Below are 14,805 nucleotides of genomic sequence, written 5' to 3'. Positions count from 1 at the left end.
TGCAGGCACTGAACACAGGGCTTAGCTGATGTCCGGTGCTGTGCACACAGGAGAATTGCATTTTTTTTTTCCTTTCAGGGAAAGCTTCAGAAAAAAAGAGGGAGTCATTTCAAGGGAAAAGCTCCAGCCAAGGATTCTTGCAGACCAGTAATTTGGCATTATGTTTACCAAATATCCATCAATGAATTGAAAAGCCTAAGACCTTCTATATGAATTCCAACTTTTCAGGCAACGCAAGGAATTGTTATCCTTGGATCCTGCTGTCACTGAGCTGGACAAGCGAGCAATCAAAATAAAAATTGTGATCAGCAACAAGGGGCTGCATTATATCAACACCTTGGGATTATCTGAAGTGGACCAGAGGGAGCCAGCAAGACTCTAGACCACACTAGAGGACCAGCTGAAGGTCATGATTAAATTTCGAATCCATCGCCTTGAACTAATGGCGTACAAGCAGCAATCGAAGGAGACTTTTGATCCATCTGTAAGCAGATACCACGAGAAAGGAAAGGTCTGTGATTTTTCGGAAGTGGAGTTATGGGAAAGGATCATGGAATTGGTCATTATATCTACCCCAAAAGAAGCTTTTCAGAAAGAGCTACTGGACAAAGAAAAAGGGTATGATATAGAAAGTCTCCTGAGAGAAGGCATGAAATTTGAGGCCATTGCCACAAGTAGGCAGTGCATAGGAGCACTTGGGACAACCATAGGCAAGGTAACAAGATCACCTCAGCAAAGCAAGATATGTGGCAAGTGCAGACTGGTACACCAATCAAGAAATTGTCCTGCTTACATGGACAACTGCAAGGTGTGTGGCAAAAAAGGGCACTGGGCAACGCTGTGCAAGAGGTCTAGTACTGGAAAACTGGCCAGAAATCACAGCAGACCATGACCTGACAAGAAACAAACACTACCTTGTGAGAGGAACAGGGATACATTCAAATGAAGCCACTCCAAACGCAGACATGTCCACGAGATCAACACGGACGTGTGTAACATAGAAATCACTGATGATGAGCAACCTTTTCACACAGTAACAATTGCCCACCAGATGGACTTGGTTATTCAGCAAGAAGCATTCACCACCATTGACATCATTATCCTAGAGAAGGCTGGACAGATTGATATAGGGGCAAGTGAAAATATTATGCCGCTGAGAATACTGGAGAACATGTATGTGGCAAGATGAGAAGCCATGATGCAACCTACAAATGCAAAAGTCACTGCGTACAATAGTACCCCAATCAAATGTAAGGGAACACTAAAGCTAGAATGTAGGTTTGGAAACACTTTGTGGTCACAGCACATATTCTACATTGTCGATACGAATGGTCCAGAAGTTGCAGGGCTACCAGCATGTAGCGAGCTTCAAACTGTGGCAATCCATGAGATCAGCAGTGTGCCAAGGACAGGCATCCAAAACAGCTGTGATCTCATTGAATCCGTCCAAGACTTACAACAAATGTAAGGGGATTGTTTTAATACAGTGGGAAGTTTCTACATATGAAAGAGGATGCCATTCCGACTATAGATCCATCATGGAAATGTAACATCCATATTAAGGACAAAATCAAAGCTGAGCTGGATACTGTGGAGAAGCAAGGAATTATTATACGTGTTCAGCAGCACATGGATTGTTGCAGTTCTATAACAGTGGTGATAAAAAAAATACGGTGACATCAGGGTATGCTTAGAACCTAGAAGGCTGAATCAGGCATTCACTTTGTTAAAACAATGTCCTCATAAAATCCAAACCTTAGAGAAAGTTAATCCAACTTTGCAAAGGTTAGATTCTTTTCCAAGCTTGATGCAAAGTCTGATATTGGTCAGTCCATCTCTCTGAAAGGTCATAACAATTAATGACTTTTAGGAGTCTGGGAAATATTGATTTGTGCACCTATTATTTAGCTTATCAGTAAGCCAGGATTTATTTCAGCAACGTATGGATCACATCACGAAGAATGATCTAGGGTGTGTGCTGATGTTATAGTGGTAATGAGCAGCACAAAAGAGGGGCATGACAGGAATCTTCACATCCTCAAGCAAACTGCCAGAAAGGAAGGCCTTGTATTCAACAGCAAGTAGTGTATCATGAACATGAATCACATCAATTATTTGGTTCCATTTACACAGATGCAGTCATAAAACGGGATCCTGGAAAAGTAGAGGATATCCAGTCCATGCCAAGGCCACAAGGCAAGGAAGACTTACAGAGATGCCTCAGTCTATTTAATTTCCTAGCTCCCTCCATCTGAAATTTTACAGAGAAGTTCTCTTCTCTATGGGAACTCCTTAAAAAAGATACACCCTATCTGTGACATGAAAACCACCAGCATGCATTTGATTTGTTGAAGCAATCACTATCAACAGAGATATGTTTATAGTATTAAGACCCAAACAAGGATACAGTTCTTGAAGTAGAAGCTTCGTTGAAAGGTTTGGGAGTGTGCTTACTCCAACAGGGTCATCCAATTGCTTTTGGATCAAAGAGCCTGTCACCCACCAGGCAATTTACTCCAACATAGGAAGGGAAACACTAGCTCTGGTATCCAGAATGACCAAGTTTCACACTTACCTTTTTGGGAAGAATTTCAAAGCACCAGCTATGATATGGCAGAAACCGCTCATCAGTGCGCCACCCCATCTACAACGACTATTGATAAAAGTGCAAGGATATGACTACGAGGTCAGCTATAAGCCTGGGAATCTTAAGGTGACCTCAGACACCCGTAGCAGATGACCCAATCCCAACAAGTGTGAAGATATTCCGTTAGACATCCAGGTTGACAAAGTCAACATAGAACTGGGAGATTAATACCAGATAGATTTGATGTGGTTCGGAAAAAAGTGTGAGGAACTACAAAAGGAAACTTCTAGAGACCCAGTCTGAATGGAGATATGGCAACTCATTGTCAAAGGATGGCCTGACACAATAGAAGAAGTTCCTGCAGAACTTAGAATCTTTGGCCATATCAAGATGAGTTGGGGGTTTTTAGTGGCGTGATCTTCAAGGGAAGACATGTGTTAATTCAACAATCGCTTCGCCGTGACATTCTTTCACAGTTGCACCTAGGTCATATGGGTGTAGAGAAATCTGGAAGACTTGCACACAACACAGTCTACTGGCTGGGAATTAACAATGACATTAAGCAAGAAGTATGGTGATGCAAGTCAAAAGCATCAATCAAGCCAACATAAAGAGCCTCTTCTCCTGTACAAAGTTCCATCGTATCCTTGGACACAGGTCACCACTGATCTCTTCTCTATCAAAGGTGATTGACTTTTGCTAACTGATTATTTCCATCATCTGGCAATTGAGGGACACATTGAGCCAATTAGTTGCTAACACTATCAGTGCAATATTCAGCTCATTTGGCCCTGTGGAGTAGATAATATCGGCCAATGGACCGTAATATACCTCCAAACTGTTTGAAGAAATGTGTAAGAAATGGGTCGTGAACCATGTCACATCTTTACCATCGTAGCCCAGGTCCAATGGTGTAGCTGAAAGAATGGTACGCACAGTCAAATCACTGGTTGTGAAGGATCTAGAAACAAAGCAAGGTCTATATGTAGCCTGTACACTTAAGGGGAACAGTCTATATGTAGCCTGTACACTTAAGGGGAACACCAACTGGCACAGGATTACTATCACCTGTGGAAATTATATTTGGAAGACAAACTAAGACGACTCTACAAAGTCATCACTTCATGAAATCTTCATCAATACAGGACAAACTGATAGCGAATCAGGAGAAGATGAAAGCTGTGCTCTCAAACATGCAAGTGTGGAACTTGCACCATTACAAATTGGACAGAAGGTTCGAGTGATACATCCACAGGAGGGAATGTGGTTTCCCGTGGAGGTGCCCAAAATCTGCACTGAACCAAGATCGTATAAAGTTACCAGTCCTAATGGAGCACTACTAAGGAGAAACCACTGTCAGCTTAGGGAACTAGCTAACAACACTGTGCCTGACAACCTTATTGCTTTGAGGACATGTTCACATTCCAACCCACAGAACATAGTGAAGAAAAGTGCCACATGTAATGCTCAAGCACAGAATGACTGTCAGAACACACAGGCGGGTCAAGAGAAAAAAGTTGTTAAGTCTAGTTCTCAACCAAGCTACACAGTGACAAGATCAGGTCAAATCAGTAGACCACCTGTATATCATAGAGACACTTGACTGTAGGACTTGAAAGTCAGTGCATATGTAAATATTGTTCAAAACTGTTTTCTTTCATTATTTACATAGTTTATCTTTTATGTATTTCCATTTTAGAAAAGGCGGATGTTGTGATACTACTTTAACAGTCTGAGTACTTCACACAACATCACAGGAAGTCACATCAACCAACACGTGGTAGTTCAGTAGGTGTTGTGTTAGTCATCTGGTCACACGTGTAGTATAGAGCTCTCTTGTAAATCTGTTACTTAATTATAAGGAACCCACTCTTAAATTACATTTCAATTCAAGATTGTTAGGTACCTTATTGCTGAAGAAAGCAATAACACAACAGTCAATACCCCATCTATCACCCTCTCCCTCCACTCCCTCCACCACTGGCGCACAGTGGCAGCAGTGTGTGCCATACACAAGATTCCCTGCAGCAACTCACCAAGTCTCCTTCAACAGCACCTTCCAAACCCACGACATCTACCACCTAGAAGAATAAGGGCAGCAAACGCATAGACACACCACCACCTGCAAGTTCCCCTCCAAGTCACACACCATCCTATGTCACCATTCCTTCACTGTCACTGGGGCAAAAACCTGAAACTCCTTCCTAACAGCACCTTGGCTGTACCGACACCAGATGGACTGCAGCAGTTCAAGAAGGCAGCTCACCACCACCTTCTCAAGGAGAATTAGGGATGGGCAACAAATGCTGATAATGCTCAGAACCCATGAAAGAATGAAAAAAGGTTAGGTTGAAGCTCCCATGGTGATTGAGAGGGGGATCTACAAATTTTGTTTCAGCCAAACGTGGTCAAAATCACCAAGACCTTCTCCAGGCTTTGAAAGTCATGCAACATAAAACAATAATGAAGAACTGTAAAGCAGCTAATTGCTTGTGCTCCATAAATCAACCATTGTGACTGCAAGGAGTCATTTCTGCCTCATGCAAAGTGCCTTGTCAACAGTGGGTATGTAGTTTATATCAACATCCTCTACAATCAGCACTGATTTCCATGTAATGGCAGAAGAAGTGACATATGATGTCACGAGGCCATAGCCCCATAATATTCGTATTTGCAACAGATGGCAGTGGACATAATGAGCTGGATTTTAAGAGCTCGCCAAATGGCAACCCACCCATGTGGGCTGTACACCAAAGAGCTGCCATAATCTCCTGCATGGCAGCTCATTTAAATGGCCAGGGCGGCCTGCCCCCACCCAATCATGTGGAGTGGGGGGTGGGGGGGGGGGGAGGGCACTGTCTGTCGCCGGCAATGGCATCAGATGCTCGTGCGCAGGCACTGGCGCAATTTTTAAAGGGCAGCCAGTGCTGATGGCACATTTAAATTTTTAAAGAAGTAAACCCCTTTCTCACCCCCCAATAACAAGTACAGTAACTATTTGCCCTTTCCCCCCAAATCTCTTACCTTTTACATCTGACCTTTCCCTCCTCAAATGGCATAAAGTTTAAAGGCCAACTCCATCTCCAACACCCACTGCATTTATTTGACCCTGTCCCCCATCCTGCACTGAAAATCTTACCTCCTCCCCCCTCCCCACCAGTGTGGTGCTGTGTATCCCCAGACAGGGCTTTGAAGGCGTGGGAGTGCCGGCAGCCGCACTGGGCCTCAAGATTGCAGGTAAGACTATTTAAATCTATTCATTTTATTGATTTGGATATTTCAATTGCGGTCCCGTCGCCCAACAGCGGGGTGGCCGGCCGTGGAGCCTCGCTACTGCCGGGAGGATCAGGCCAGGCCCTCACGACGTTGAGGTCTGTGGCGGGCCTCATCCGGAGCCATCTGCACCACCCCTGCCCCCGCCACGGAACTCGATGCCTGGGGGAGAACAAAATCCAGCCCAATGTTACTTCTGATGGAAATTTGAACTGATGGGAAAAATGGACAGGATTGAGGCAGAGCCTGTTTCCAAGCCATTTCTCACTCTCACCTGCCCATGTTAAACTGAAAATTCAGCAGAGAGTGGGTGGAAAGCCTAGGTCAACATATCTCCAGGAAAGAGATTTCAATAGCTCTGGCCCATTATAGCCAACAAAATCAGAAAAGCTTCCGAAGTTCTTGATGAAGCAGAGGATTACATTAATCTAAAAAATATGATAACACTGAGAACAGTAATGAAAAATGATTAATCAATGATGACTAAAGATTTTGACTTGCTCTTCCCTTCCCTCAAAAAGGGACTGATATGAGCAGAAACAAAGATTACAGGAATCTATGTGACTTCAGATTCTGCTCATTGATATTTTGAAACAATATTCAAAAATAAGAAATAATTAGTAATTTTCTGAAATTCTTTTATAATATGTCTCTTAATTATTTAGTTTATTACTTGGCTAAGTCTTGGAGATCTGATATGCAATGCTATTTGTTCAAAATAATTTTCTGTGCATCAAATCAATAATTGTTGATTCTCTGTGTTCTGGATAAGTATTATTGGTCAGTCCAGACTAATAAAACAAAACTCAGATCTCAATACATGATTCTTTCACATCCAGATCATTCGCCAGAGCTGGCGGGCAGCCATAAAGACAGGGCTAAATTGTGGCGAGTCGAAGAGACTTAGTAGTTGGCAGGAAAAAAGACAGAGGCGCAAGGGGAGAGCCAACTGTGCAACAGCCCCGACAAACAAATTTCTCTGCAGCACCTGTGGAAGAGCCTGTCACTCCAAAATTGGCCTTTATAGCCACTCCAGGCGCTGCTTCACAAACCACTGACCACCTCCAGGCGCGTATCCATTGTCTCTCGAGATAAGGAGGCCCAAAAAGAAAAAGAAAAAAAAAAGAGACTAATAAAACAAAACTCAGATCTCAATACATGATTCTTTCACATCCAGATCCTCAAAGTTTACATCAGAAAATAACCACTTCAGAGGAAATGGGGAAGATAGCAGCAATAATGAGAATTTGACAATGTAGAGCACACCGTGGTCCTGAATAAAAGGAATCCAGGGAACACTTCACACTTTTCGCAGTATCCTCCAAGGGACTACCTCAGTTTGCTGGCATGCAACAGTCATAGAATCAGAGAATGGTTACAACACAGAAGGAGTCCATTCGGCCTGTCGTGTCCATGCTGGCACTCTGCAAGAGCAACTCAGCTACTCTATTGTTATGGCCAGGTGGTAGGGGGTGTGGGTGGTTCCCACTGTTCACCTCCCAACTGACCATAGCAAGTGTCTTTGTGTTTGTGTTCTTGTGTTTTATTTATTGAATAAACAGACAGTGACATGTTTTCTTGTTGGTTTAAAACAGAAGGTTAAATATTTATTGAGCAATATTCATTCCCAAAATTGTCGCAACCGCACTCACACACACATTCACTTGCGTGCGCACGCACACACACACAAAAATAGATAGAAAGTGCAAGGGCTAAGTAATTTGAAGTGAGTTGGGTTTTCAGTGTTCATGGTAAATCTGTTGAATCTTTGCAGAGGTCAACTTCTCTTTTAAAGTTGCAGGCCTGGGTTGTTTGTAGATTTCTCTGGTGGTTGAGACTACAATCTGGAGATGGGGATCACTTTCAGTTCTCTGCTGCACAAGCTGAAGTGTAAAATTCATAGCAGGGCACCTTCTTTGGTTTTTGATGGATCTCTCGGTTCTTGGCTGGACAGGCTTTTGGTGATGTTCTGATTCTCTTTCTCTCTCTCTCCAGAGAGCTACTTTTTAAGGTCAAAAATCTCTCACATCTTTCCTCTGTTGGGAGACGTGGATCCCCCTCACTGTGGTGACCAAAAATGGACCTGGGTGTGGCTATCTCACACCTTCTTGGTTTCAGGAGAACCCAATCAATTAAAAAATGTCTCTTGCTGGGCTCAGGATGGGTGTAATTGACACCTCTTAGCTTGGAATGCATCCTTTTGTTCTCAACAGACAGTAAGACAGTTTGAATATACAGGGCCAGGTTGTTGACCGTCGCTAGCCATTTTGCAGCACATTGTCCAGTTCTTTTAAAGCTAAAGCCAATTTTTATAACTTTTCAGTTTGGGTTCTGTATTTTCAATTGCTGTACTTCAAGTGAGGATGACACAATAAAAGAGACACAGTGACAAATCAGCCACAATGGACAGGCCTTTTATAGCACAGAACACACAGGAAAAGGGCATTGCCTAGGTACCTCATGCTATTCAAAATGCCTTGAAACTGTCAGGCAGGTTGAACCCAAGTGATGATAACATTGTATCACTTTGAGCAGTTTGGCTGGGTATGTTTAACAGAGCAAGTTGGATATATGATTAATTTATTAACTCCATTGGTTCAAACCAACAACAATTTTTTAAAATCACTTCTTGGTTTGTTATTGTTTTGTCTGGTTCATAACAGCTGTCTAATCACATTTCATATATACATAAAATGTACAACATGCTGCCTCTCCATGTTCCTATCTACAGCTGTTAAAGCTCTTAAAGGGGAAATGGTGGCGTAGTGATAATACCACTGAACTAGTAATCCAGAGGCCCAGGCTAATGCTCTGGGGGTAGGGTTCAAATCCTTCCCTGGCAGCTGGTGGAATTTCAGTTCAATTAATTAATAAAAACAATAGGAATTGAAGCTGGTCTCAGTGATGGTGTCAATGAAACTATCATCAACTGTCATAAAACCCATCTGGTTCACTAATGTCCTTTAGGGAAGGAAATCTGCGATCCTTACCTGGTCTGGCCTACATGTGACATCAGACCCACAGCAATATGGTTGACTCTTAACTGCTCTCTGAAATGGCTGAGCAAGTCACTCAGTTGTCAACAGCAATTAGGGATGGGAACGAATGCTGGCCTTGTCAGCGATACCCACATACCATGAACGAATAAAAAGGTGCGTTTTTTTAAAATATAAAAGCAAAATACTGCAGATGCTAGAAATCTGAAATAAAAACAAGAAATGCTGGAAATACTCAGCAGGTCTGGCAGCATCTGTGGAGAGAGAAGCAGAATTAATGTTTCAGGTCAGCGACCCTTCATCAGAATTGGCAGATATGAGAAATGTAGAAGGTTTTAAGCAAGTAAAGCGGGAGGGGGGGGGGGGGGGTGCGGGCAAGAGATAACAAAACAGGTGTTGATAGGACAGAGAGTCATGGAGAATAACTGACCAGAAGGTCATGGAACAAAGGCAAATGGTATGTTAATGGTGTGCTGAAAGACAAAACGTTAGTACAGAGAGGGTATGATTTGAGTGTAAAGCACAAAGCATTCCAAGCACAAACATCTAAAAAAAACAGAAACATTGGTTCGGCACAGCAGAAACAAACAAAACAAACTATAATAAAATTATCAAATAAAAAAGAAAAAGACAAAAAGAAAAAATAACTAAACATAAAAAGGGGAGCCCGTCATGCTCTGAAATTATTGAACTCAATGTTCAGTCCGGCAGGCTGTAGTGTGCCTAATCAGTAAATAAGATGCTGTTCCTCGAGCTTACGTTGATTTCGCTGGAACACTGCAGCAATCCCAGGACAGAGATGTGAGCATGAGAGCGGGGGAGGAGCTATTGAAGTGGCCAACGACCGGAAGCTCGGGGTTATGTTTATGGACTGAGTGGAGGTGTTCCGCAAAGCGGTCACCCAATCTGCGTTTGTTCTCCCCAATGTAGGGGAAACCACATTGTGAGCAGCGAATACAGTATACTAAATTGAAAGAAGTACAAGTAAATTGCTCCTTCAGCTGAAAGGAGTGTTTGGGGCCTTGGATAGTGAGGAGAGAGGAGGTAAGTGGGCAGGTATTATACCTCCTGCGATTGCAGGGGAAGGTGCAGTGGGAAGGGGACGAGGTGGTGGGGGTGATGGAGGAGTGGACGAGGGTGTCGCAGAGGGAACAATCCCTTCGGAATGCTGACGGGGAAGGGAGGGGAAGATGCGTTTGGTAGTGGCATCACGCCGGATGTGGCGGAAGTGGCGGAGGATGATCCTTTAGATGTGGAGGCTGGTGGGGTGGAAAGTGAGGACAAGGGGAACCCTGTTGCGGTTCTGGGAGGGAGGGGACGCGGTGAGGGTAGGAAATGGGCCGGACACGGTTGAGGGCTCTGTCAACCACAGTGGGGGGAATCCTCGGTTGAGGAAAAAGGAAGACATATCAGAAGCGCTGTCATGGAAGGTAGCATCATCAGAGCAGATCGTCAGAGACAGAGAAACTGGGAGAATGGAATGGAGTTCTTACAGGAGGCAGGGTGTGAAGAAGTGTAGTCGAGGTAGCTGTGGGAGTCGATGGACTTATAATGAATATTAGTAGACAGCCTATCCCCAGAGATGGAGACAGAGAAGTCGAGGAAGGGAAGGGAAGTGTCGGAGATGGACTATGTGAAGGTGAGAGAAGGGTGGAAATTAGAAGCAAAGTTGATAGTGTTTTCCAGTTAGGGGCAGAAGCAGGAAACGGGACCAATGCAGTCATCAATGTCCTGGAAAAAGAGTTGGGGGAGGGGGCCTGAGTAGGACTGGAACAAGGAATGTTCGACCTATCCCACAAAAAGACAGGCATAACTAGGACCCATACAGGAATCCATAGCAACATATTTTACTTGAAGGAAGTGAGTGGAGTTGAAGGAGAAGTTGTTCAATGTGAGAACAAGTTCAGCCAGGCAGAGGAGGGTGGTGGCGAATGGGGACTGGTTGAGCCTCTGTTCAAGGAAGAAGTGGAGAGCCCTCAAACCGTCCTGGTGGAGGATGGAGGTGTAGAGAGATTGGACGTCCATAGTGAAGAGGAGGCAGTTAGGGCCAGGAAACTGGAAATTGTCAAAATGACGTAGGGCATCAGAAGAGTCATGGATGTAGGTGGGAAGAGACTGGACCAGGGGAGAAAAGATAGAGTCAAGATAGGAAGAAATAATTTCAGTGGGGCAGGAACAGGCTGAAACAATGGGTCTGCCGGGACAGTCCTGTTTGTGGACTTTGGGAAGGAGGTAGAAGCGGGCTGTCCGGGGTTGCGGGACTATGAGTTTGGAAGCTGTAGAGGGAAGATCTCCAGAGGAGATGAGATCAGTGACAGTCCTATGGACAGTAGCTTGATGTTTTGTGGAGGGGTCATGGTCCAGGGGGAAGTAGGAAGAAGTGTCTGAGAGTTGGCGCTGAACATCTGCAAGGTAGAGGTCGGTACGCCATACAACAGCATGTTCAACATGCACCACCCTTGTCTGCAGGTTTGATGACAATGTGGGGGTTAGTCCTGAGAGAACTGAGTGCGGCAAGTTCAGAGGGGGACAGGTTAGAGTGAGTGAGGAGGGCAGAGAAATTGAGACGGCCAATGTATCGCCGACAGTTTTCAATGAAAAGATCAATAGTGGATAAGAGGCCAGAGGGAGGGTCCAGGTAGTGGGGGAATGCTGGAGGCGGGTGAATGGGTGTTTTTTTTTTACCCTTCATGCCTGATTTCATTAAGATATTCAACTGACTGGTGCTATTTGAATGTATCAATTATTTTTTCCACAGAGGTGTTGCAATTGCAAGCATTTCTTAAGTGTCCATTTTGGATAATAGTGTTTTTTGAAACAACAATGGGCAGAGTCTGACTGTCTTCATTACAGGCCAGGATCATTTCCGTGTCCTGACATCTATAGTTTCTGAGGTCCCGCCTATGTTATCTTCCAGCGGCAGTGTCTAACTAGGAACGGTAGGTGGGCTGCGCAGGTGAGCAGGGCAATCAGAGTAGCTGAAGCTGGAGGCAGCCGCCAGCCCCTCCAGGAGAGGTGGACACTGCTGCTGTAGATGGGAAATCACAAGATGGAAGCACCTCTGAGGACTTCAAAACTTGGCCATAGCTGCCAGGCCATCATTGTGTTGGGGGAAGCCCTGCACAGGATGGTCTATGGTTAGCTTCGGGATTGGGCGGGGGATAATTAAAGAGGGCCTTCCTGGCCTTCAGCCTGCCACCGGGAGGCTGCCTCCGGGCACATGCCGGGTTACAGCCTCAGTAGGGCCTGTCCACCACTGATAAGATCCCGGCAGCGTTACCAATTTGCCCCTAAGTTGGCACTTAAGTGCTGATAATTAACTACTGCCCGCTGCCAGGCGGGTGGCTGGTGCCATTCAGACCACACCTCCAGCACAATCGCTTGGCGGCCGGAACACGTTGGAAAACCACCCCGACATGACATTTTCTGAAATTCCGTGCCCTCCTGCTTCCATGTGGTGATAAGATTCTGCCCAATGATTTGTTACCACTGCAGAGTAAAGCACATGGTACTTGAATAGTGGTATTTCCTACTCATTGTGTCCACTGCTTTTTAAAAAATTCCTTGATGGGAATCAGCTCAGACATCTTGTTAAATTCACCACTCTCCTGACCATCTCCGAACGTATATTGCCAGATGAGATAGGAAATGGTTAACGCTACGATGGCATCATTATGGTGAAATAATAATAAAAATGCTGTTTAAAGAAAATTTTACCAAAATGTAGAAAAATGCTTTGGTCACAACATCTTGATAATAGGATACTTACCTGGCAGGGGAGAGACCATGATCAGAGACCTTTGATCCTGTTCCAGGTAGGTTTTGAGTAAAATGGCTGTAACCAATTCTAGAGCTTCAGGCCAGGGAGTGTGTAACACCATTCGGGTGGTGGTGAAGGATAAGGAAGGAGGTGCACCTGTTCACCGTACCTTCTTCATGAAGAAAATCCTTATTGATTGCTGTGGATTCCAAGCTGCAGACATCTTCTGCCTGCAGGACTTCCCCAGCAGTGGATATTTTTATGTGACATTCAAGAACGTGGCGGGATGCATCAAGTTCCTGAAGGTGTTCAAGGAGAAGGGAAACCAAACGCCGCTGTTGATCCTCACAGTGGAGCAACATGACCGGGTGGTGACAATTCACCTCTACAACCCCCATGTTCCTGTCGTGGATGTACTCACCTTCCTCGCCAGATACGTCGAGGTGGCTGGCAGCAGCACTGATGTCAAGGACCCGTTTGGGATTTGGACCAGCAAGTGGCAGGTCAAGGTGACCTTGATGGTCGATGCCAACGGAGCCATCATCCATCCTCCCTCCAGCTTCGCTATCGGGGGAAGTCAAGGCTTCTTGGTCTATGCGGAGCAACCCAGAGTTTGTCGCACCTGTGACAAATCTTGTCATGTGGCAGCTAACTACAGCACAGTCATCTGCAAGAATTGCAAGAAGGAAGGCCATCAAGCCAAGGACTGTAAGCAGAGTAAGTGCTGCAACCTGTGCGGTGCGGCAGACCACTTTGACAAAACCTGCCCCAAACACTACCTCAGTTATGCTCAGGCGGCAAGGTCCAAGAAAAGGCTGGGAGAAGGAACGGCGAATGCGTCTGGTGCTGGGAAGGAGACAAGCAACCCTTTCCACAGCAAGGAAAGTCTACTTGAGAAGGAGAAGAAAGGGGAGGCAGCTGAAACCAGCGACCCAACACCTACCCTGTGCCTGGAAACCCCTCCTCTACAGACAGAATCAACGGAGGAGGAGGCAGCAGATGGACTAACAGGTCAGTGGCAAGTGGTACAAAGGAAAACCACAAAGAAAAAACTTCCAAAAAAGGAACAGGCCACCACCCAAACCAGTGGCAAGAGGAGGCTACCGTCTGAGACAGACTACGGCAGCTCCTCCTCACTGGACGAGGAAGGGCCAGAACGATGACACCTGCAAAAGAAGTGGCAGAACTCAAAGGAGCTGGAAGATAAAGCCCCCCAGCTCCAGGGCACTGGAAGCCGTGATGGGCCCATCACGCCCCAAAGCCAAAGCGCTGAACCTAGCGACATGCCCAGCGCACCCCAGCTCCGGGACACCGAGAACAAAGAAACGTCTGTCTAGCTCCGGGAAGCTGGGAGCAGTGATGTCTTCGAGGAGGAACAGAGGGGAAAGATACCAACAGCAGAGGACAGCCCAAGCCTTGCTGCCTACAAGACACCCGCCCCACCCCCGATGTCATCCCAGCGGAACAGACCCCCCCCCCATGAGAAACCAGGAGGGGTTTCTGAGCACAACGAATGTGAAACAGCTTGCGTACACTATGGGTATGGAGGAACATTTCCAAGGACTGGGACTAGCAAGGACAATTGGTGTGGGAAGCAGCAACTAACAAAAATGGATATAAAGATTGCTTCGATTAACGTGCGTAGCACACCACTACGTGATGTGTTTCAACCTTGGACTACCTCGCCAAGGTCAAAGCTGACCTGCTGTTTCTGCAGGAGTGTGGAATACCACACCTCAGCACCTACAGGCAATGGTTGTGATGGTGGTCCCACGGGCCAGCGATCTGGTCGGGGGGTAATGATTGCCGTTCCTCCGGCCTGGGTATTCTGCTGTGGGGAGGTAACTTCACCATCTCCGAAGTTAAGGAGGTGGTGGGCGGTCACCTCCTCATAGCAGATGTAATGTACAACAGTACTCCACTCCGGTTGATCAACGTGTATGCTCGGTTTAATGCAGCGAGCAGCTGACCGTCTTCCAGCAGCTCCCACTACTGCTGGTGACGTCCAGGCCAGTCATTCTAGGCGGTGACTTCAACTGCATCATCGATGCAGCTGGACAATCCGGCAGTGATGACAGCAAACTGGAGGCTACATCCAGATTCCTAATGGAAACAGTAAAAGTTGCCAAGCTGCATGACGTCTTCAGCAAACCTGCAGATGGAGCACAGCGTAGATACACATGGGCAAG

The sequence above is a fragment of the Heterodontus francisci genome, chromosome 1 (assembly GCF_036365525.1).
Source record: "Heterodontus francisci isolate sHetFra1 chromosome 1, sHetFra1.hap1, whole genome shotgun sequence".
Classification (NCBI taxonomy): domain Eukaryota; kingdom Metazoa; phylum Chordata; class Chondrichthyes; order Heterodontiformes; family Heterodontidae; genus Heterodontus; species Heterodontus francisci.
Note: the sequence above shows the minus strand (reverse complement) of the source record.